This window comes from Melanerpes formicivorus, unplaced genomic scaffold (genome assembly GCF_026170545.1).
Source record: "Melanerpes formicivorus ecotype bairdi unplaced genomic scaffold, bMelFor1.0.p_v2 SCAF_92, whole genome shotgun sequence".
Classification (NCBI taxonomy): domain Eukaryota; kingdom Metazoa; phylum Chordata; class Aves; order Piciformes; family Picidae; genus Melanerpes; species Melanerpes formicivorus.
In genome coordinates this window covers 1809476-1833803 of record NW_027142444.1, presented here as the reverse complement: position 1 = coordinate 1833803, position 24328 = coordinate 1809476, and the positions used below count along the sequence as shown (strand labels likewise).

Genomic DNA, 24328 nt, shown 5'->3' with positions numbered 1-24328 from the left:
TCTGGCTTATTTGCAAGTCCCTTGCTCCTCTCCCATTTGCCCTTGGCTGCAATATAACCATAAAACATTTACTGCAAAGCCATGAAGAATCCATATGTCCATTTGATCTGTCAGGCCACCGAGAAGCCAGGGCTTGTGGGGTAGCATAAGGATATCTGAAGGTGACACATGCTGTCATTTGGTGAACAGAGATGCAGAAGGGGATTCTGGCAGCCACTACCTTGGCCTTGACAACTTGTGATGGTGACCAGGTGGGGTGTGTTATCTTAATAGTCTGGAGCTCTTGTGAATTATTTGCTGATAGCTGTAAACAGCTGTTATTCTTGGTAATGGAAAGCAATTAGAAACATCTGTACTCTTGGCCATGAGTAATGCCTCCCATCTCCACTGCTCCCAAGTGCCAGTTGGAAATAACTACATCATCCGGATGGGGCTGGCAGTTGGGCACTGCATTATGGGCTGGTGATTGGTACTGAGCTGTGAAGAACAAGAGGTGAGCCTGTACCTGTGCTCCTGGTAAGCAGAAAGAAGCAAGGTGCTTGATGCTTCCCTCTCAGTCTTCAAGTGACTTGAACTGCTCTGGCTTCTGGGGCTGTGAGTCAAGAGACTGGGATGGAATGCTGTGCTGAGCTACCATTCCACCATGCTTCCATGGCATGGCACCCATCGCTGGTGGCTCTGCCAAGCACCTATGCCCAGATATTTAGGGCTTGTTGGCAGCTGGAATGGGTGGTTGGCTTGGAGACACTTGAGTGAAGACTGAGAGAGAGCAGCAAAGGAGCTCAGCGTTTAGCAGGTGCTAGCAAGGCTTCCCAGAGACATGCCTGGGTCTCAGAAGACCCTGGCAACAAACAGCAGCTGGTGATGATGAAGTCTCTTGTTCAGGGAAGGTCTTTTGGCTCCCTGGTGACCCCTGAGCTGTGGTGAATGGGCAGACTGGAGCTGGAGTTTTTGAGGTTGTCTCCTCTCTTGATTGTAAGCTACAGAGAGAGCTCAGCACAGCTTCCTGTGGCCTGTGAACCCCCAGTGTCACACCTGGCTCTCCCAGGTGGGGCTGAGCCAGTGGTCCTTAACAGAGCAAAGGAGGGGTGGGGGAGGCTGGGGTGAATTCCTTAGCTGTCCACTCTTTGATCTGTAGTCTGTAATGGATCTTTCTCAGCTTCTAGATCTCTGGGGATTTTTTGGTCTCCATTATTTAAACATGAAACACAAACAGGGCAGCTCAGCAGTGTTTGCCTTGGCTTTAGCTCTTGTTCCTTGCAGCAGTGGCTTTTGCCTTCTGACAGTTCCTCTCATGTGTCATTGCCAGAGCTGGAGCTCTGCATCTCTGCCTTGCAGAGCCTGTGGAACTGAGATTTTCCAGGATGTGAATAAAGGAATCACCTGGCTTTATACTCCCTTTTAGATCAAGCTTGCACACATCCCAGGTTCCCTCTCCCTGGTGTTCTTGCAGAGCACAGCAGTGCATTGTTGTACAGTTTCCACTTGGGTTTACAGGACCAACAAATGATTCATTTCCCATCTGGAGCATCCCTGGTTAACACATGAGAGGCTGCTCCTGGCCTGCAGTGAATCCAGTTGGTTCTTGCCTTGTGGCCCAGCAGTTAGGACACAGCATTGGTGTGGCAGCCAGCCTTTGAGCAGGCAGCAGCAGTGTGCAGTAGGTTCCCTTCTCTGGACACATTGGTTCATTCTCACAGCCTGTGTGGGTTCAGGCTTCTCTTGCCCCCCTGAAGCAAAGGAAAGCAGGGAAGTGATTAACACATAAGGCAGAAAATATGAAACACTTCTGTGCAGAGGCATTTCATGCTTAGCTGGCTTCATGAGAAGGCCAGGGTGCCAGAACAGTAATTAATATGTTGTAGGAAGGAAAAATCACCAAGTGTCTTATGCCAAGGCAGAAGCCTCTTGTGGCCTTACTGGGGGAGGGCACTGCTGCAAGGTTCTCCTGGTGAAATGCAGAAGCAGGGGCTGGGGTTTGATACCCATGTTGTAGCTGAGCACATGGGGCTCCTCCAGACCCTGATGAAGTGAGTAGAGGGTGGGCTCTTGGCTTTGGGGGGAGCATTGGATCATCTGTAAGGCAGAGGGGAACCTTTGTGTTTTGCTGTCTCTTGGTGACTGGGACCTAGGTGGTTGCATCGTTCCTGTCCGTGGCATCTTCCCAGGCATTCCAGTGGGAGCCAGCAAAATCAGTTTGTCTTCATTTTATGTTTGGGACAAAGGGGAGAGGTGGAGGTGGTCCTTTGGACAAGCATCTCCAAGCAGCAAGCTCTTAGTGCTCTGCTGTGGAGTGGCACAGGTCACGGCATCGCTGCACGCTCACCTCGGTTAGTCTTGTGTAGAGCAGGCGGCTGCCAGGGGGTGAAGCCTGTGAGGAGGAGGAGCAAACCTTCCTCTACCTGTGCTCCTGGCTCTCAGCAGGGTGAGAGAGGTTGGAAGGCTGATGTGCAGCGCTGGGGGCAGAGCACAGCTGGTCTGGGTCAGTGTGGCCGTCCCAGGCGCGGCGCTCTGAGCAGCGCTGGCGTGGCTGTATGCAGAGGCCCTGCTGCTGGGCTCTGGTTGCTGGGCTCCCCACAGATGTCAAAAAAAGGCATTCTTCAGACCTCCTCCTTCCTCCAGGGCAGCTTTTCCAGATGGGAATTACAGAGTGAGAGCCAGTGAAATCTGCTTCTGTGCTACTTAATAGAAAAGAATTAGAGTAACCTTTGCTAATCCTCTGGTTGCAGGTTTGATTTACCTGCTGTGCTCTGAGCAGGAAGCTGTGTAGTTTGACAGGATTAGGTATTTTCATGTCCAGTTCTGGAATGAGTTTAGGATATAAAATGTTCTATGATTATTGCATTTTGAAAGCTGGGATTAACCTGTGATGCTTGATTAAAAAGATATTGTGCAGAGCTTGGGAGGGGGTGTGAGAGCCCAGTGACTGTCTCAAAACAATACCTGTCTGCACAGACAGGCTGATGGCTTTGACAGCCCTTAATAGCTCTGGAGGAGAGCTGCTCTCTGAGACACTGACTCCAAGGCCTAGTTGAAGGCCCTTGTTAAGGACCAAGCTGAAGTGTAGCCAGCAGGTAGTATCCAAAAGCCAGGTTTCTGCAAGCTGGTTTCCTTTCCACCTTGGTGCAAAACGGCAGGAAAAGCACAGGCAGAGGAGGGATGTCGTGTGGGACAAGGTGACATGGCACTGAAGGTGGGATGCAGAGAACAAAGAGCAGTCCTGCCTTCAGGATCAAGCCCCTGCTTGGTGCAGCAGTACTTGGTGAGAAGTGAGGTGTGGTGGGTCGTTGCCCCAGGAAAAAAGCCTTCCTATTCCTCTCCAGGCTGTTGGCTGCATACTGCTGCCAGCCACGAGTGAAGCAGTCCTGTCGTGGGCATTGAAGTCAAGGGGACTACCAAGGATTGGTATTCTCCATGCTGGGTGACAAAGCTCTGGTGCCATTAAATACCAGAGGAGAGGCTGGGAACTGCAGGCCTGCTGCAGCTGTGCTGCGTCGGGTGGCGCAGTCCTGCGGCACAAGGTGCAAAGCCAGCCCAGAAGTTCCAAATGGCAATTACCAAGCAGTTGGTGTGGCTCTCCCTTGCTTAGGAAGCCTCCATCAGGATTAGGGGCTCTCAGGAAAGATTAGCAAAGCTGAGGAATCTCCAGGTTGATAAATAGGAGGATTAGACAGGAGCAGTGGGAAAGCTACTTAGGACTCAAGTCTGTGCCTTGAGAGCCCAAAGCAAAGCTTTTAACTAAGCGCATTTGGAAGGAGCAAGCCTGAAATTGCAAGAAAAGATGGCAGAGGGAGGGAATGTGACAGCTGGAATCCAAAGGAGCTTTGAGTTGCTTCTCCTTGCCATTGATAGTAACTTAACAGGAAATTATGCCAGGATGAGGCAGTGCTCCCTAATTCTGGCTGCTGGTGCAACTGAGCCTGTGTGGTGCACTAAGCCTCCATGGCAGAAGGCTCTGCTGGTTGCAAGAAGAGAAAGACAAAACCAAAGCTGTGGGTACCAAACCCTATCGAGGAATAGTGCAGTGATAGTGTCACAGTGATTGTGGATTTGACACAAACACTGCCCAGATCGCACCAAGACTGGGCAAGGCTCTGTACAGCAAGCAGGAGACTCTGCAAGCACAAAAGGCAAATCAGTGAGTAAGAATATGAGCTGAGAGGGAAAAAGGAGCTGGGAAAGTTCCTGTTAGAATGGGGACGCCAGTCAGTGGCTGATGTTGCACTGGGGGCCTTTTAAAGCAATATAGTTAAGCTCCTGTGTGTCTAGGTGGCTTCTCCTGGTGGCCTTGAGCCCTCTGGGCTCTTGAGTCCCAAATGGCTGGAGCCTCTGGAAGCAGTGGTGATGAAGACTTGCCTCTGCAGGGTGCTGTGACAGCAGTCCCAGCGGCAGCCCTGCAGTTCTCAGGAGCTGGCATAGTGAGGACTGGCTGTGGCCTGGCTGGGGATGTGTTGGGGCATCCAGTTACCTGCAGTCTGCTTCCAGACTCCCTGAGTTCTTTTCCTCTCTGAACTTTGTCTGAAGGGTTTCTTGAGGCCAAGACAAACTCCCCAGCTGGGTTGCAAGAGGAGCTGAAGTGACCTGGAGAAGTCTGTATTCTGCTCCAGCAACCCAGTGCCTCAGCTGTCCCCAGGGCACGCTGCCAGGCTCTGTGCCAGGCTTTGCTTCATTCCTTGGCTGAAGGATGGATCTCTTTGGCATGGGGATGTCACTGAGGATGTATTTCAGGTGGCACAGTGTGATGGGCTAATGAGAAGTGCAGGCAGAGCAGCCAGGAGACACCTCTGCTGTACCTTTCCTTGTCTGGCTTAGAAGTTAAACTGTTGGAAGCAAGAGGAGCACAGGGCGGGCTGTGAAGTGCTGCCTCTAACAGAACCAACCTCCCTGCACTCCCACTCTCCAGGGGACAGGCCTTGGCCATCTGGGAAGGGTTTCTGTTCCTCCACCTGAATTCCACTACTTGCTCTCTGGTTTAGATATGCCTTTTACACTTGTCAATGTAACATCACCTGTGACCTGTGGACACCAGGGTATAGCGAGGTGCTAAAGTTAATGTCTGGTAAGCCTCAGGTGTTGTGTGTGATGGAGTCATGCAGCAGAAGCATGAGAATGTTCCACTGGGTGACACAGCAGCCTTGTGTCTTTGTGCTGACAATGAGCAGACCAAATGTGCCAGGAGAGAGCTGAAGAGGGAGAAGCCTCTGGAACATGCAGTAGCATAATGACAGAAGTTGAACAGTGAAACCTAAGGTGTAAGTGCTTGGTATGTGCTGCTTCAGAGGACTGCAGGGGGGTTGGAACTGGATGATCCTTGAGGTCTCTTCTGACCCTGACAACTCTGATTCTGTGTAGTTAAAGGAAAGCCCCAAACCCAGGCTCCTTACAGGGAACCTGTGCTCATTCACAGTGTACCTGCAGCTGTGTTGCAGCATGGCTTCTGTGCCTAGGTACTGTCAGAGCACTGCTGTGCTCCCCTCTGGCTGTACCACTGAAGGGACAAGCTGCCTGTCCAGGAGAGCTGGCTGGTGTTTCAGGTCTGCAAAGATCTCTGGCCAGAGCCTGGCCCTGCAGCGCTGTTGTTTGTGCCAACGCTCCTTACCTTTCTCTGTCTCTGCTGCACTAGCTCTGGCTTTTATTTCTCCTTCCTTCCAGGCTTCTCTAGGTTTGACTAATCCAAACCATTTGGTATTATCTCCGTGGGTCATCTCCTCATTTCTCAGCCTTTTCTAAATCATCACTAGGGACTGTAAATAACTCTGGTCTTAGTGTCTTGGGGCACCTCCTCGTTAATCTTCAGCCATTACATTAATTGATCATTTGATCCTAATCTCTCCTCTCCCCCTCCTTTCAGCCCTCTGTCTAACTTGCAGCCAAAGTGTCTGTCTGTGCACAACTGCTTCATTCTCCTGGAAGGCCTTGGAGGCTTTCTGGAAGACCAAAGTAAGATGTCCTCCCACAGGTCTCTGTCTTCTGTTTTATGAGCTGCTGTTAGCTGGGATGGTTTCCCACCCTCTCCCTGGGCTTCCTGCCAGTCCCCCCTGCTGCCCTGCCTGCTACAGTCACTTCCTTTGGTGGCTTGGAGTGGTGGTCTGAGGCAGAGGAAGAACTTGAGGAGAGAGGGCTGAGAGGCAGGGGATGAGGAGGGAAGGGAGCCCTTTCCTCAGCTTGCTCCTGCACTTTCTGTCAGCATGTCAGTGTCATCTTGGGAACAAAAGCTGCAGTGGGGACTGACTGAAGACACAGACAAATGTACATGTGGAGCTGAGGTGCCAGGAGATCAGATTCCCTGCTGCCATCCATGCCTTGTTTGGGCACCTGGCAGGTTATAGAGGATAGCTGTAGCTATTCTCTGCCTTGTCCAGCAGCTGTATGTTTGGGCAATGGAATGCTAAGTTTGGTCCTTCTCTTTTCTCTCCCTCAGCACCAATACAATAGCCATGTTTTAGAGACTGGGGTTGCAGGATAGCTGCATAAGGGAGTGTAAATCTTTTGGGCATTTCAGTTTTGCCCCTGGAGATCTTGTTTTGATGCTGGGAGCTGCCTTGCTTATTGCTGCCCTTATGAAAGCAGCTGTCCATCAAAGCTGGGGCTTCTGGTGCTTATTGAGGGGCAGAGGGATACAGGGGCTGGGGGATAGCCTGGCTGCTTCCATCCATTGCTTGTTCAGCTGAGTGGTGCCCATGAAATACAGCAGTGGCAGGGCAGTTGCTCATCCCTGGTGGCCAGGATGTCCAGCACCAAAGGGTTGAGGCACTTGAGTCGCTGCCCCATCCCCCCTCAGCAGAAGCTGTGGGTCTGCAGCCTCCTGACAGGGCTGTGCTGCACGTGGGGCTCAGGAGCTATATTCAGGTGAGGCTGTACTCAAAAGCACAGTGGAACATCCTCTCTCATGGTTTGGTGTCAGCTCATTTCAGAGCAGAGGCTCAGGATGAAGCTGATGCCCAAACATGGGATGTGTCTGAGCGTGCTTCCTGCACACCGTGCTGCTGGTGAGCAGCTGGCCGCTGGCAGCGGCATTGGAGATGGTTCTTGGGGGGGGGAAATGTGACACTGGATTACAGGAGAAGGGTTGTGGTGCCCCTGCACTCCCACCAACACTGACCCTCTGTGTTACTACACTGGGTTGGTTGTTCCTGGCCTTGAGTCACTGTGGAGATGTCTTGGTGAGGTAAGGGTAGGTGGATGCGAAGATGGGAGACAGATGGACGGACAGAAAGACAGGCTCAGATCCTAGATGAGTTACAGTTGTAGCCTTAATGCATGTGCTGTCTTAATGCTGCAATATTAGCAGAGCAGCAGAGTGCCTCTGCATCTGCCCCCCTTCCTCCAACTGTACCAATTGATATGAAAATTAAGATTACAAATTAAAGCCAGGCTATCCTGGAGCTCTCCAGTTCATCAGCCATCCAATAAAAATGATGTCCAGCCTCTATGCATAATTCCCTGAAGATTACTTTGTCCTTACAGCTAAGCTCTGTCCCTGATATAAAAGATCTCTATCCAGTTTTATTGAAATAAAGAACTAACATCATAATCCCAATATTGAGGTATAATCTTCATTATCTCCTGACCCTCTTGAGATTTTTCCCCCCACCCACCCACCCCCATTCTGTTCTGCTTCAGATTTATTTCATTTATAATCCCTCTGTGTTTACCTTTGTTCAGATAGGATTGGAAACCAAATAAATAACCCCCTCCCCCAGCCTGGCAGATCCCAGTGCACAGCAAATACCCTGCAGCCCAGTAATTGCTCTCTGCTGGGCTGGGCTGAGCTGCTGGGTGCCCTGGTCAGTAAAGACTGGCCAGGCTGGCTTCTCAGCTCCTTGCTTGCTTGCCTCCTCTGTGCTCAGAGCAGGGTCCCTGAGCTGCAAGAAAGGGCAAGCAGTAAGGAAAGGAGACTTCCAGCAGTGCTGGGCATGCACAGGGCAGCTGTTGTAGTGCCATGTCCTGGGCAGGTGTCTGGGACTCCCTTGGAGGGCCAACACAAGCTCTAGATGTGCCTAGGAGCAAGGCAGGCTGGAAGGCTGAGCTCAGTAGTGGGGAGAGCCTCAAGGAAACATTTTAGCTCTGTAATGACTGGAACAGGGAAGCAGGGAAGAGGGGAACCTCCAAAATGCAAGGTGCATGTGGGAAAATGATTTGGTGGTGATCTTTGTGTTATTTGTATTGACTCTCTCTGATGAAACAAATGATGATTTTTGTCTTGGAGAGGAGCTAGCTTGGGGTTTGCCACGTTGCTTCTGGGTAACAACTGCAGCAGTCTTAGTGTGGCTTGCAAGGAGTTGCCTGCATGCTCCCACAGAGCTTCTTCAAGAACACAGAAAGGTCCTGGATTTGGGAGCCTGCTTACAGAGTCAGGCACTGCAGGCTCCCTTGCCAGGGCTGAGGAGGAGCTGGCTGGGCTTCCTCTTGCTCCTTGTCCATAGGACTGCAGGGAATCAAGGCACTTTCCCTGAGCACAGGGATTGGTTTTCCCATGTTTTGTGTGCATTTAACACACAAGGAGTGATGGCCTGGGTGGACAAAAGCCTGTGCCAAGGCACCTGCTGATGTCCCTGGTGCTGGAACTGCTCCAGGGAGTTCTGAGCATGGGAATGTGCATGGCACAGCTTCGTGGTGGGCTGGGATTCTTGGGGGCATTTCTTTGGGTGCCTCAAGAGGAGCAGCCATCTGCCCAAGGGCTGTGTAGATGGAGAGTGTGGTGGTGTGTGGGAAAACCAGGTTCAGCTCCTTGGGCTTGGCTGTCTCCCTGAGCTTCTTCAGCGGGTATGAAATGGGGTGGGAAATATGTGTTCAAGAGAGAAGAACTTGGAGAGTCTAAGGGGGGAATTGGAGTGCAACAGTCACCTGTGCTGTCAGAGGAGAGAGTCTGGTCTGCTGCAGAGATACCACATTGCATGTCACAGCCATGGTGGCTCTTGACCTGGGGTGCTATAAGTATGGACTTAGGGGAAAATCACCCAGGTAAGCTGAGGTTATTCCTTCTGCATCTCCATCTGCTAAGCTGATAACACAGAGCCATATTGATGGAGGCTCAAGGAAAACACGAAATATTTCATCAGTAAGATTATGCCACACAGAGACAGATGTTGGGGAGCTGGAACGTTTACAAATCGAGAGATAAACACAGGCTTGCAGGAGGGCTGCAGAGAGTGCCTGGGGAGGAGGGAAGAGGGAAGCCAGGAAGAGGCTGCAGCAGAACACAAAAAGAGGAGTTGTTAGTACCTGGAGGCAGAGTGAAGGGGTAAATCCTGCTGCTCTGGGATAAGCAGCTTTGTGGGAGAGAGCAAGGGAGGAAAGTGAGCTGAGCAGCTCTGTAACCTGTGTCTGTTCTGCTGTACAGCAGCTGTGCTGCTGCTCATGCAGGCTGAGCTTCAGGCTGGAGCTGGAAAGCTGTGCTTGGGCACTGGTCAGACATGGGAGAGAGGCATTGCTCCACTTCAGGGGTGTAAATAGAGGCTTGCTGCCTGGGAGCCCTTCCCCATGCATCCAGTTGTGTGGTATTTGTGTGCAAGTGTCTGAGCCCCCTCTGAACGAGCTGTTCCATCCATCCAGATGTCAGCAGTTCAGCTGATCTGCTGGGCCACCAAACCATAACTGGCTTGTGGAGCTGGGTTGCATTCCTTTGCATATGGGGACATAGGGGGGGTAGGGGGAGCAGAGTGGAACTGGAAGTTTTCACCAGAAGATCTCCACAAGAGATTGGTATCTGTGACCTTAGGTACCTCCTGCCAGGGAGAAAGGGAAGGCTCCACTCCTGCCTCAGGCTGTGAGAGCCTGTGGCTGGCTCCCTTCTCTGGCAACACTTCCGGGACCTTGTGGGTCTGGTGCCAAAGGAGGAAGGTGCTGGTGGAGTGTCATGACTCTGCAGGCCACCATCATGGGTCAGGTGCCTGCACTGATGAAGCCACTCTGCAGGGATACAGCTTCCTGCAGGGTCCTGTGAGCAGCAGATGAGCAGCCTGTGGTGGTGAGGCTTGGAACTCAGCAGGGTGATGCTGAAGTCATTCTGTTTGAGGGGGGCAGGACACTGCTGTTTGTGTCAGAGCTTGTCCCAACGATCCTTTGGCTCACCAAGTGAGAGAGTTTCCTGTACCTCTTGGCAAGGTGCAGAGAGCTTGAGTGTCTCCCCAGCAAAGAGATCACTTTAAGTTGCTGACTTTGGTGTTGTGATGGATGGCAGTGCCAGGGGCACCGAACGCTGCCTCTCCTCTCGGGCTCCCTAGAGGTGATATCCATCATCTGCAAATGTTGCCATCTGCAGAATGCTTCTTTATGAAGAATTTCCAACTCTGCCTTAAGTGGGGAGCTGGAGTGACAAAGTGTTGGTGTCACTTTGCAACTGGCCATTGAAAGATGGCCCGTCCCCTTCCGTGACCATCTGCATAGTGCTGCCTGCCCGGTGGAACGCTGCTGCTGGGCTGAGATCAAGACACTGGCAGTGGTGTTTCTTGTGCTGTGATTCTCAGGGAGGTTAAGAACCTTCTGAAAAGTTGTTCCTCCTTGGCCAGAAGAAAGGTGAGTGATGAGCTGGAGCATCTGCTGGAGGTTTAGTGTTGTTGGAGGCTTTATGACATGTCAGTGTTGAAAAGCTGAGTTGGTGTGGCTTTCCCTCCTCGGCCAGAGCACCGGCCGGCTGTTTGCCCACGATCAATCAGCTGACCTAGCAGGTGGGAACAGCGAGTTACAGACTTGGTTACTAGCAGGAGTGGCTTAAAAGGATGGAAACATCAACAAGAGATGCTTGAAAAAATACATTCTGGAGCTGTGTAAGGTCAGTGGCCAGCTGTTGATAGGAAGGATGTGTGAGCAGCAGCTGGCAACAGACTCTCACCCTAATGATGATTGCATGGTTTGATAATAACCCTTGCCTGGCCTCCCCTTTTCAGTGTCCTGAGAAGTCTGGTCTCTTGGACTCCCTCTCTGAAGGGGGTGGCTGGTGGTGCTGTGCTCTGGAGGAGCCCTTCAGGGCAGGAGCAGGCAGGGCTGGGCAGCTGCTGCTGGTTGTGTAAATGCAGCCTCCCCAGGGGGCATTCGGAGCCAGCCGTGCTCAGCACCAGCAGTGCTGCAGGTCCTGAGCTGTTTGAAGCATACAGCTGATGGCGTATCTGGGGTAAGGGCAGAGCTGGGGCTTACCCAGGCTGCCACTTTAGGACTTAGTTGTGTATTTCATTACATCCTTGGCTTTCTAATGAGTTGTCTGGTGAAATTAAGAGCAGTCTGTGTCAGCAGCGCTCATGTGAACATTTAGCAGCGTGCTGTTCAGAGGCTGCCTGGGAGAGCAGCAGAAGTGTGAGCTAGCCCTGGCAGTGCTCTGCTGGGCCAGGCTGGCTCTGTGCTTGTGTGATAACCCCTGGCTGACCCCACCACACTGTCCAGCTGAGCGGGTCTGGGAGTGTTTTGACGCCTCTCTCAGCCAGCAAAGCTGTGCTCATCATTAGCAGCAATTCCTCAGCCTGCACATGGCACTGCAGACTGCTTGTCTCCTTCCTGCCCTCTGCTCCCACCCTGCTCTCTCTCCAGACCAGTCTGGATGGTTGCCTTCAAGCCCCAGAGCCACTGGCTCCAGCAGCTGTGCATCCATGCCTTGCCCCATGTCTCGCTGTGCTCAGGTGCTTCTGAGAGCTGTTCCAGCATGGGGAGCAGGCAGCACCACTTGCTGAGGCTCAGTTTTCCCAGCTACAGGATGGGCCAACTGATGAAGTTTTAAAGGCCAGGCTTGATGTGGCTCTGAGCAACTTGCTGTAGTGTGAGGGGTCTGTGCCCATGGCAGGGGGGTTGGAACTGGCTGATCCTTGAGGTCCCTTCCAACCCTGACAGTTCTGTGATTCCCTAACATTCTGGTGGTGGGAGTGGACAGCTCAATGAGGCTGCTTGGATCCCCCCAACAGAACTGCAGGGTGTACCTGAGCTGAGAGTCAGCTGCTTCTCTGCTAAAAGAGCTCCCAGCAACTCAGAGGAGATTTCTTTTACTCTGTGACCTCATGAGAGAAAGCTCAATGCAGCACTCCAAGTGTTTCAGAAATGTTTAGTAGTTATCAATAAGCTGATTGCTATTTTCAACCTGAAGTTTGATTGAGCATGGCTGGTTGGGGGCTCCTACAGACCATGCTCTAAGGAATGTTTTGTTGGCTTCTTCAGGCCCCAGAGCTGACATCTGTTAAATTGTGAGGAAATAGGCAAGAAAGGTGAAGTGTCCAGAGTGAAGATGCAGACTTTAAGCTGAGGGGAGGACAAGTGTGGGTGTGAGCAGCAGTGCTGTGTGAATGGCAGCTCAGCTCTGCCAGGCAGCACTGCCACTGCAGGCCCCACAGCCCCCAAGGCTTCACAGGCAGACTGGAGACATGGAGCTGGTCCCCTGAGGCCTCCTTTTTATAACATGAGTGATGACAGAGGGGAACCTAGCATGAGAGGGGGACAGGAGCAGTAGCTTCAGTCAGGCTTCTCATGAAGCTGTTCAAGGGAAACTGCCATTGCTGGGCTGTGCTCTGCGAGCCCCAAGGGCTGCTTGCCCCAGGAGAGTGCTGTGCCCTAGACAGTAGCTGTTGATGCCAAGAGCAGGGCCGGTGAGCATGTGCTGCTGGGCTGTGCAGTGACAGGCTCAGGTGGACAGCCTGCAGTGGGGCCCCTTGCCTCCATCTCTTCAAAACCTGCCCCACTCAAGGAGTCTGGTACTTTGCTCTCACAGAGAGCCTGGGAAACAGCTAGACAAATACCTTGAGACCAGTAAACCCAAGTGAAGCTTGCTCTGGTGCAGGTGGTGCAATCTGACCTCTGCTGGGGTTCATGGCAACCCCCAGTGCCGTGGCTTGACCTTCTCTGTACACTCAGTCATGACTGGTGGTCCATGCCATGGTGGAGCTGGATGTGAGGACTGAGAACCCCAGCTGCATTTAAATTGAAAATACCCATGTGTATTCCAGGTGGCACCCCTGGAGGGCTGGGAAGAACTCTGCCCAGGCTTCTGCTGAAGGCTCCTTGGAGAAAGCAAAGCAGCTGTCCCGTGTGCTGATGCCAAAGCACCATCTGAGGTGTGCTCTGACAGCAAGCACCCAACTGCAAGGGCCAAGGACAGGTGCAAAGTGACAGGACCTAAGGAGAAGTCTGAGGGGACTCCATGCCTTGAGCCTGACTTGGAAGGTGAGGGAGTCGCAGGCACAGGGCCCGAGCTGAAGCCAGGGCGGCCGGAGGTCTGCAAGCGGAAGGCTGCTGGCAGAGGGCTGGCTGGGAGCAGTTCATTACGGTGAGTGCCTGAATGATGCCCACACTTTGTCATCCCTCACTTTTATGGGGGGCTGGCTTCCAGGGCAGTATATTATGCAATGGTTTTGTCATGTATCAGTGATGATATTAACAGTCTAATGCTAAACAGGTTCTGAGGAAATGAGGAGGAAAAAAAAATGACTTACTATATTTACCCTGAAACAAGATTCAATCTGCCACTGTATTTAATGCTATATTTTTCATTATCTCACAAGCATATGTTGGAACTGCTACAGATGATGGTTAGCTGCTGGGCAGAGCTATCATCAATGCTTTCCATCTTTATTTTAATAAGAGGAACGAGCAAATTGTTTGTGACCTTTGTCAAGGGCTTCCTGGAAGACAAGAAACCTAGCTGCAACAGAATCACTAGCCTGGAGCCCTGCTGAATATTCAGAGCTTCAGCCCTGAATAAAACGTGCTGTAACAAAGCCATTGTGTCTGCTGGAGCCACCTCTGCTACAAAGGAGCAGGCTTCTAGCAGCAGAAGTGGGAGCTCTGCTTTCTTCCCCTGCGCTCCTGGACCAGTGTCAGCACTGCGCTGGTTTGTTCAGCTGCTCTGAAAATGTCCATTCAAGGCAGGCAGCTGGCTCATCACATGCTGCTGTGGGAGAGAAAGTGGGCTTTTGGCTTTTTAGGGAATGAGCTGACATATGTGCTCTTCCTGTGTGTCACATAAGGGGCATGTCCCCCATGGCCTGCAGCAGTGAGGAGCAGGGACAGGGAGGTGCGGGACAAAGAGAGCCTCCTGTGAAGCTAAGGACATGATACAGCTCCCAGCAAGGAGAGGCATGGATGGGGCTCTAGGTGTTGGAACAGCAGGAGTGGTTAAAAAATGCCTTCCTGGCATGGGAAAGGGGTTTCTGTAGATGCCCCTTGCCCATGTCCAGAGCACTGGGCCAATGTCTGAGCTTGATGCAGTCTGGAGGATAAGAGATGGGGAAATGTGGCCCTGGTGCTTGTAGCAAAGCCTTTGCTCAGCTTTCAGCAGTGCAGTGAGGTATTTGACTCCAGAGGTACTGCTTGATGCAGCCTGCTGGCATCAGGGGGGGTTCTGATCAGATGGGTGTAACCCCCCCTCTCCTCCCCAACCTTCCCCCATCAGAAGGAGAGGGGCATTATGGCCAGTCTGCAGGCTCCCTCTGGCAGCCACTCCAGGGACCCCGCTCATCCCTCAACAGTAATCGTTTTGACACTCACTTCTGCAGTTCTGAGTGGTTTGTTGAGATGGAGGAAGGACCAGATGCTGCTTTTGAGTCAGAGAGAGGCTTTGCAGGTGATCTGGGACAGAGTGCTTCATTGTGGGTGTTTATTAAAGCTAAACCCTCAAACCAGAGCTTCCAGGGGATGTTAAAATACACGGTGGAAGTACTAACACATGAAATAGCACAGGCAGAACCACTGTTTGCTGCATTTCTTGCAGCTGACCTCATGTTATTGGAGGTGGTTGCAGTCTTGCATGATGCTAGGGTAGAGCTGGAGGCTGGCAAGGAATTGCAAACCTTGTGTGTAAGCACAGGCCCTGCTCCCCTCTCCAGGTGCAATGAGTGCAGCCCTATTTGTGCCTGAACACGTGTCCCTGGCTGCCAGCTCTGCCTGTGCTGCCTCAGTGTCTGTGCTGCATAGGATGGTGCAAGAAGGCCGTTTTGGTAGTCAGATGATTTTGTTTTGGCATCAGCTCCTCACCTCTGAAGTTTTCTCTCCCTGCTGCTCGTGACACTGGTCACCAGCACTGGTGTTTTGCTCAGTGCTTTGAGGGAATTTCCTCCTGGGCATCTCAGGAAGTACAGCTGCAGATCTGAGCAGGCTCTTGTGGAGCCTGGGACACTTGAGCTTGCAAAGGTGGTTCCAGAATTGATGCCTCCTTGTGAGGGGCAAGGGCCCAGCAGAGCCAGTGTGGGATGGCAGTGAACTCGTGCACGCAGCAGCCCTTTCCCTGCCATCTGTGGGTGCTCCTGAGGGTGCTGATGGAACCTGGCTGCCTAGTGTGAAGCTTCACAGCAGCATTTTGTGGTGTGCTGCACCGAGGCATTCTGCCTTTTCCTGTGCCCTGGCAGTCTTTTGTCGGCCAAGGGCTCCCGCGAGACAGGCAAGGAAGCTGTCCTGAGCTGCCCTTGCAAAGCAAGTAGCTGTGACCCAGAATGGTGGAGCTCTGAAGTCACCTTTGAAGTCAGCTTTTGGCACCTTCTCCCAAAGGTCTGAAAGCATCCCTTGAACCTGTGGCTTGCTGGTGCCATTCAGTAGGATTATTTTCACGTCAGAGGCTTGGGAGGTAGCAGGTCTGAAAACCAGGGGAGCCCGCGCGATTATTTCTGGTGCTAATGCTTCTGTGCAAAGCCATCTGGTGGGAAGCTTGGAGTGCTGAAGGAAAGGTGTAAACCTGGATTAGCATTGATATGGTTTTCTATTGCATTTGGCTCGTTCACATCTCACTGGATGTTATCCAGGTTCCCTCAGAAGAGCCAAGATTGCCATCATACAGGGTAATGCCATATGTTAAGATTCATGTGACATATTACCTAAAAGTCATAAATTATTAGGCTGTGTCTTTGCAGGGCTGTGATTAGAAATGTTTATGTAAATGCACCTTCCAAAGGAAGGGGGCCCAGGATGTTAAACAACAGTATGCATGGCAGCTCTAATGAGATACTCTGACTCTGTCAGGATGCTGCCTTGAAAACGATCTGATCCCAGCATAATGGGAAATTAATGTCCTCTTTAAATGCACTGCTCTTAGATGAGGCTTCTGTGGGGCTGGCACTGCTGGGAACATGCCCTGCACACTCTGACAGCGAGAGGAAAGAAAGTGCTTGAGAGACAAAAGTGTGGCAGAAATGCCTGACCCTAGGGCTGTGGTGCATCTCCTGCAGTGCAGCGCTGTGGGCTGGCCTGGCCTGGGCTCAGGGCAGGCTTCCACTCATCCCTCCTTCGCCTGCTGGGCTTCGTGAAGGCTGCTGGCTCTTCCTCAAGCTGCTTGGAGAGGAAGCTGCCTCTGTACAAACCCAGCTTTGCCAGAGCTTCTCAAGGAGTGTCTCACTGCTGAGGCCCTCTCCACCAACAGAGGGTCTCTTACAGAGTCCTTGCCTGGGGCATTTCCCTGGGTGTGTAAGGTGCTGGTCCTCACATCCTGTCTGTGTTGCTCGACAGCGATCCCACACTGGTGCAGGTATCTCCAGACGTGCTGTGTTCTGATACATGACTGCAGGACAGGCTTCACCAAAGTGCTTCCATAAGGGTAAATGTCACCCCTCTGTTTAAGCCCTGGTAACACATCTCTCATTCTGCCAGGGACAGAAAGGGTAATGTGCCCAGCACAGCTGGGCTGTCTGCAGGAGGGATCCAGAGGTGAAAGTGTAGTTAGAAAGCCGAGCAGAGCGAGCTCAGTGCTGGTGGCTTTGCAAACCCCACAGTAAATAAGCAATGTATCAGAACAGGGGACAGACAACAGTTGAGGCCACACATGGGCTGGAAAGAGGGCAGGAGCCCGTTTAATGCTGACAGCAATGTGACTTTTGGCAATTCTTTTGTCCAGCAAGAGGTTTTATTCAAATGAGATCAAAGGATCCAGTCATTCTAATTACCACTGAGTCGCTTTCTCTCCCTGAGAGATTATAGCCCACCTTTGTAGTGGGTCTAAGTTGTTCTGCCTTCTCCTGCAACTCGCTGTGGTATTTGAGAGGACTAATAGAGTGCAGAGTGGTGAAGGTGTAAAAGGAGATATTGTGCTGGGCTTGAATCAGGCCCTGGGAGCAGCAGGCAGGCCAGAGGAGAGCCCTGCTGCACTCTGAGGTGCACACAGCCCGCAGGGCTCCCCTCAGCGGGCACAATGGCACTTCTGGGTGCTCCTAGCACGGGCCCCTCCCGTGGAGGCTGCTCTGACTTTGCCTGCTTTATGCTCTCCGGCAGCTGCACCTCCTCACCCGGTGCTGCCCAGCCCTGCCCGCTGCTGCCCGCTGCTGCCCGTCCCCGTGCGCTGGGTGGCGCGGAGGGCGCTGGGTGGCGCGGAGGGCGCTGGCGCGGCCGGGCGCGGGATCAGCCCTGCCGTGATTACGAGGGATCAGCACGATCGGCTGTCACTGATTTCACTGACATCTGTCCCCACAGCGAGACAAGCTGCAACATGAATTATTGAAGGCATACACATGCAGATCTGTGTCACGATTACGCCAAACAACGCGCTCCCAGCGCCGGGCAGAGCTGCTTTAACCCTTCTGGACAAGCTGCTGCCACCTTGCGAGCGCAGGCACTTCCTGGGCTTGGCACACCTGGGCAGCTGCGCTCTTTGCTCCCTCTTCTAAACTGCTCTGGCGTATTCACAGCCTGGAGAAGCTTCCCTCTGCAAGGCTTTGTACAACCAGTCGTTGGAGTCTTGGCAGGAGAGCCTGACCTTACCACAGGCTGAAAACGCTGGACCTGGTCCAGCAGAGGAAGCGAGGCCCTGGTGATATTTAACCACAAGTGATGGGGCACTTAAGTGCCTGGTGCTGGCATGACGCTGGAGACCTGGCAATCCCTGGGGCTGTGAGCGCTTGGATCACTGCAGGCTGGGAGTGAGGGGTTAGGATTGGTCTTGAGAAACTTGCTAGGTGACTGGGCAGGTCTGAAGGGCCATCCTGTGCAGCCACAGCACTGCAGCTCTTGGTGGTTGCTCCTCTTGCTGGCCAGGAGGGCTGCTCACAGCTCCTGACGAGAAATTACAGCAGGCAAGGGGCTGTTTCCCTCTGCATGGAAACAGAACTTGTGCTCTCAGTACTGCTTGAATTAGTCATGCTCTGGCTTGAGCACTCCTGCTCTAATGACTAGTGACAGGACAAGGTCAGAATTCTTCACCCATCAGTAAAGGATCAGAAAGTTCTTGAAAGCAGCACTGCTGTGGCCCACTCCTAGCTGGGGGAGTCTGGGGGAAGCTCAGAGTTAAATTGCAGTGAGGCTCTTTGTGCTTGGAGTGCCTCTGCCTCACTGAACCTCGGTGCTGCTTCATAACCGCAGGGTTGTTCAGAGCCATGCGTGGCTCCAGGAGGATTTGCCTCCACAGGGAGCTGTGGGTAGCCAAGGAGAAGCAAGCAGTAGCCTTTACCCTAGTAAACAAAGCTCTGTGGTTATTCCAGTTTCCACCATTGTACCCAGCAAGCCTTTTCCCTGCTGTTTTGAGTCACAGAAGGGAACAATTTTGGTAGCTTTTGCTCCCTGCTCAGTTACTCTGTGTTGGTTTGGAACGAGGGGACTGCTTTGGATGTTGGGTTTCTTTAATCTCACTGTTTTCTGCTCCTACACAATAGATTCAACCAAATAGGTTCAACCAAAGACTTAATATGTCTCAAGCACTGTCAAAAAGGAGAGGATGAGCTCCCTTAAAGGGCTTAGCTGAAGTCAGCTGTAGCCTTCTACCTTGTTGCAGAAATAATTCTAATCCAGAGCCTTGTTCATGGTGTCGTGCTTCAGAAACTAGGAATGTTTGGAGCTTTGCAGGGATGGATTATTTGCTCTGAATATACTCAGAGTAATTGTATAGCTCATATCCAGCAGGTCAGGATTACAGATTTCATTACAGATTTCAGAGATTGGAAGCCTTTATACAATTACCCTAAGTCCAACTAAGAGGTAAAATCATTTTCCCAAGATGGAATAGGAGAGGATACTGATCTGCCAGGACTTTCCCTGGGCTTCAGTTTCATTAGGAAAAGAAGAATCCTTCATTTTCATCTGGGTTTGGCTGTGTCCTCAGACATATGGCATATCAGGTGTGATGTGTGCTTGGATCCTCTCTGCCTACATCTCTTAAAGACATACAAATCCATAACTCCTTGGGCCTGTGCTTGTTAGTTGCTGGGTCTGTGAGCAGTGTTGGTTTTGAACTGGCAGCTCACTGCTCATTTCTTGCAGGCTCGTGCTGCAGGGGACCCTGACACCTCCAGTTCACCGTGCTGCAGCGCAGAACAGCAAGTGGGAAAGTGGTGTGGTTGCCTCTGCTGTTGTGGTTAGCTTTTCACCTCGTGTTTGAGCAAGTTTTTACATTCACAGTAAAAAAAAAACCCACACCTCCAAACCCCAGACAGCTTCTCAGAGTAGTATTGTTTAATAACTAATTAGGAAGGCCTGCAGTGGAGGTGCTGCAGTCACCTAGAAGAAATCCGCTTGCCCCATTCTCTTTCCAAAGGGGCCTTTGGTCTTTGCACAGCTGGGCAGAGGTCAGGAGTGATCAGGGCTTAGGAATGGGTTTAGTTTTGGTCATGAAATTCTGGCCAGTACCTGGTGGCATTGGTGCCAAGAAGCTATTTAGGAGGTAGAGGCTGGGGGCAGCTTGCCAGCCTGCAGCGTGGCAGTGAGTTGGTCCTTGGGCAAATCCTGCACTGATCACGGAAGACTCTTGCAGAACTTCACATGTTGCTGTCTGTGGCCTTGTAAGCTGGAGGGTGATAGAAGGAGGCTATTACATACTGATGCCAAACCAAAACTGCCTGGGTTTGCCCCCAGCTGGGTCAGGGTATTGATTTTCTGCTTGTCAAAAGGGAAAGGTGCTCAGGTGAAAGCTGATGGGAGTTAATGTTAAACTGGAGAGGTGGAAAGGTGGGAGAGGAGAGTGCACGGTGAGCTGTGCTCTGTGTGTGCTGGCTGCAGAGGGGTGAGCAGAACATGCTTTTCTCTGCAAGCATGACTTCAGGGGCATTAGCATATGCCTGGGTGCTGTGTTGAGGCAGGTCTCACTTAGGTGTGAATCCCAGCCCGTGGGGTGTGCCCAGGCATCTGCAGCCACAGGCAGGAGCTGGCTGGCACCCGGCACTGAACCCTCAGGGGGACCATGCTGCTGCATGGTGTCACCTGCTCCACATCTGTGGCACTGCTCATCCCTTCCTGTGGCACAGCTCTGGCTGGTGCCAATCAGTTCTATGAGGTGCATGAAGAGGATTGTGTGCTTCCCATCAAAAGAGCAGCATCTGTTGTTGTTAGCACTTCCTGGAATCACGAGTGCCTGGAATGGAGCTAACGGAACATTAAGGTTGGGCGAGGTATTAGTGCTCCAGATTTCCACACTTCTCTTTTCAAAGGAGGACTTCCTCTTTGCTTTTCCAGCCTTCCCTCTAGCTGCTGCTCTTTCCCACAGCAATGCCTCAGCAGTGTTTTCTCTCCCTGCCTGGCCTGTGTCAGCTGGAGGTCTCTTTCAGAGCAGCCCCCTGAGGTAGCAGGTCTGTGGCCATACGCAGTACCTGCAGGTCAGACTGCTCCTGGCTGCTCTCCTGGATTCAGCCTTAAACACGTTATTAGCCTTTGGCTTCAGAAAGCCATATGGCCAACAAAACTGGCCAGAAGCAGACTGAATCCAATTCACAGAAAGCTGGTAAACCTGGATTTGTTGCTGAGAGTGTCCAAATGTTGTCTGTAGTCAGCCAAGAAAATACTAGCAGCCAAACTCCTCTGATGGAGGAAGATGGACATCCCCTGACAAACCCAAGTGATGGATGCAGGAGCCACAGAGCAACCAACAGCTTGCAAGTGGCACAGGTTTAGAGCCCCAAAGAGCAGATCTGATTCTAGCATTGGGCTTGACCAGTGAGGCTTTTATCTCCTGGCCTCTTTCTCCTGCTGTCTTCCAGAGCAGAGGGAGAATCCACCCCAACTTTGTGCTTAGTGCTCCACAGGAGCAAGCGAAGGAAGCCCTGGCTCCCTGCTAGGCTGAGCAGGCTTGAGTGTCCATCCTGGTACTGCTTCTGGCAGCCCTGGCCAATGGGCTGGCCTGCAGGGAGTGGCTGGAATCAGCAGGCCTTTGTTTCTGCAGGAGCTTTCAGTGTGGGGCCCTGCAAGCTCCACCAGGCATGGGGCTGCTTTTGCTACCTTCCACTTCTAGCAAGAGTTACTCACTTGAGCCTTCCAAATGTGAACCAGTCGCTGAAGGTTCTTTGAAGACAAATCTGAGTGCTGGTGTAAACAATGAGTGGTTGTTAAGCGTGGCAGTGTATATTATGACAAACAACACATGCTACATTCTGCCAGCTGGTGTAATGATGTGATAATGTCTGACTCATTAACTCTGGCACACAGTTTACGATGCCCTTCTATGACAGGATTAATTGATTCACACATACATTAAAACAAAAATAACTAAACTGAAATTCAGCTGGAAGCCTGGCTTCTCATTTGTCATCAGCCCTCTTGGTGGGGAAAGCCAGGCCAGCTCTGGCCCTGCCCTTTGCTTTGGCCAAGGGGGTTCCTTCTGAGGGGGACAGAAGTTATGTGAGCCATGCTTTGGCTGAAGGATCCTCGCAGGGGCTTCTGTAACTGTTTGCAACAAACAGGGAGGCTGGAAGGTGAGAAACAACAAAGACTGTCTGAGTAAGGACTGGAACTGCACGGCCTGTTGTTGGCCATGGAGCGAGGTGTGGGTCAGCCTCTTTGCATCAGAGGGTTGATTGCTAGTGGGGAATCTTCCATCAAAGCAGAACTTAAAACACCCATGAGAAGAAACTCCTGAAAGGTCATCTCAAAGTCGATCAGGCAGTGGGAAAGCTGAAGTGGAAGTAATTTGCTAAGGATGAAACAAGCCCGGTCATGAAAGAATGGAAATGGAGACACTTGTGCTGAAGTGCCCTGTGCCAGGGTGAAACCTAGGGTGCACCTGACGTGGTGAGAACAGCTTCTGTAGGCTGCCCCACTCGTGCTGTGTGCCTGGGCTGGGAGCCACAGCAGGAGCAGAGGTGTTGGGATGCTGAGCAGGGCTGCATTCTCCATTGTGCTCAGCGTCCGTCAGGCCAAGGGCAGGCAGCTGTGTAGCTGCTGTGACCTGGTGTGCAGCACTAAGGTGTCACCATGTCTCTCAGGTGGCCTTTAGCAGGTGAAAGGCTGTAGATTTCTCAAAGCCTGAAGAAGCTTCTGAAGATGAAAGGAGGTAAAAGCCTTGCTGTTATGTACTGTGCCCTCAGCTTCCTTCTTTCTGTACACTGCTCCAGAAAACGTGGCACTAGGCTGAGAGGAATCACCTAGTCTGCATGTTTGCAGACAAAAGAGAGAGGATGAGTTATTCTGAGTGATACTTTCAGGTGCCTTACTTAACAATAGCTTGTAGCAGGAGCCCAGCTTAGTCACTGTGCCTGCACTGCCTTACTCTTTTTGTTTGCATGAGGGGTGGTGCATGGTCTGAGCAGCGTGCCAAGGTGAAGGGTACTCATCTGATGATGCAATGATGACTGCAATTCTAGACCCTGTTTTGGTTGGCTGCAGCCCCCTGGGCACAGAATGGCTTCTGAAGCCTGAGGTGGCTCAGGCACTGCTGTGCCATATGCTCTGGCCTGAGCTGCAGACAAGTCCTCAGGGAGCCAAAGCCCCTGGTTGAAGTGAAGCCCTCTCCTATGTCGTTAAGTCTTGCTACACTCTCTCTGTAGCCATTTTGTCCTTAGGAGGCTCATTTGTAAGTGAGCCTCGGGTTTGGCTGCTCCATCTACAAGCAGAGAGAACCCTGGACAGCTCCAGGAGGGGCTCATGCTGATTTTGTTGGAATTTCCCCGGGCACCTGGAGCACTGAGCTGCTGCTGCGTTGCCAGCTTACTCTGAGCTGAAGGCTGAGGCTTCACACTCCCTTGTCACAGTTACCTGCTGTGACATTGCTGACCACTACCAACAGGTCTTGTCCTTGTGCTCAGCACCTCCTTTTGGAGCCCTCACACTCCCCATGCTGAACTGACAGGCTCAGGTTAGTGCAGAAGCAGCAAACTGCAGGGCAGCATGGCCCTGTGAAGGAGAGCACTCTGCAGAAGGGGGGCTGCTCTGCTCTCCAGGCAGATCCCCCCAGGGAGGTCACCGTTCTGCCCATGCTCTTTCCTTTGGGGATGTTGCTCTATGACAGGCCATGGTGTATTGTATGTCTTTTTAACCTAGACTATGGTAATTTTCTGACCTAAAAGCTGAGATCAAGATCTTAAATGCACACAAAAGCTGTTTCTGCGTGAGAGCTTACAGCCTTAGGTAAGGAGGAAAGGAAGAGGGTATTTAAACTCACATAATTCCTGGGCATGGGGCAGAGACAAAGCTGCAAGATGCTCCCTGTAACTGGTGTACCTTGAACTGGTATTTTAAAAGGCCTTTATTCAGCCAGCAGGATGCTGTGCTGCTTGCCTGAGGGAGCCTTCCCTGCAAGGCCCTGCAGCTCAGTGGCAGTGTTCCTGGGCTGAGACGTGGGTGGTGTGTTGCAGCTCAAGGCTCAGATGACCAGCGGGGTTGCCTAGCCCCCTGGTGGGAGATTGGTCTCCCTGGAAGCCTGTCAGACAAAGCAGCTAGTGGGATGTTGGCAGGGCACTGCCATAAGGTAGGAAGGCAGCAGAGGCTGTTGAAGTGTTGCACTATTTGTTGTGTAACTGTTTGCTTTGTCTCCAACACTGACACCAGTGGGGTAGGGAGCAGTGGTGGTTGGCTACAGCATGCTTCCAAGAGCTGTTCTGGTCATGCAAGCCTCCTTGGGCTTTTTATGCCCTTCCTGTTATGGGTGAGGTGGAGTCTGTCAGCTGTTGCAGGGTGCAGATTGGAAAGGTTTGTGGATGTGGTTTTCCCTGCTCACCTGAGCAGTCCTGAGGGGTGCAGCAGTCGCACATGGAACGTGCCCCATTCCTGCACCTTGTGGCTGTACTGAGGGTAGGCAAACTTGTGAGTGTTTCTCTGGGAACTGGGCTGACCTCTCTTACTTGAGGGGCCCAAGTGGTGTGGTCTGTGAAGGTGGTGGTCCAGGAGCAGGTACTGACCAAAGGAGATCCAGCCAGTGGTGTGCTGCAAAGATCGATGAGGGACAAGTCAGTGCTCAGCTATCTTAGCAGTGCTTCTCCATCAGCATTTCTGGGGAGGGTTGTGTTAGCAGCTGGGAACCAGCCCTGGGATGACTGCCCCCCACCAGGCACCAGTCACACAGGCTGCAGCTGCAGACTGGGATGTCTGTGTGCACCCCCAGAGCATCTCTGGGAAGAGCATCGTGAGCTGCGTCGGCAGTGTGCTAACGACTGAGGGTCTTCTGCTGCAACCTCAGGCAGCCCTCCTGTACCTGCAGCTTGGGCCTGTGAGGCTCTGAGCTGGCACTTGTGATCCACTA

The 24328-nt window shown here is 52.2% G+C and overlaps 1 long non-coding RNA gene across 2 annotated transcripts in view; it reads left to right on the top strand.

Moving 5' to 3' along the window:
* Positions 1 to 24328, top strand: part of LOC137455179 (uncharacterized) — a 173213-nt gene that overhangs the window by 37876 nt on the left and 111009 nt on the right. Inside the window, exon 1 of one of the 2 annotated variants that reach the window (XR_010990792.1) lies at positions 12934 to 13243. The exons of the other annotated variant lie outside the window; for it this stretch is intronic. This is a non-coding gene — a long non-coding RNA (uncharacterized lncRNA). Of the gene's footprint in view, positions 1 to 12933; positions 13244 to 24328 lie in introns of those variants that run through there. 2 annotated transcript variants of the gene reach the window in all.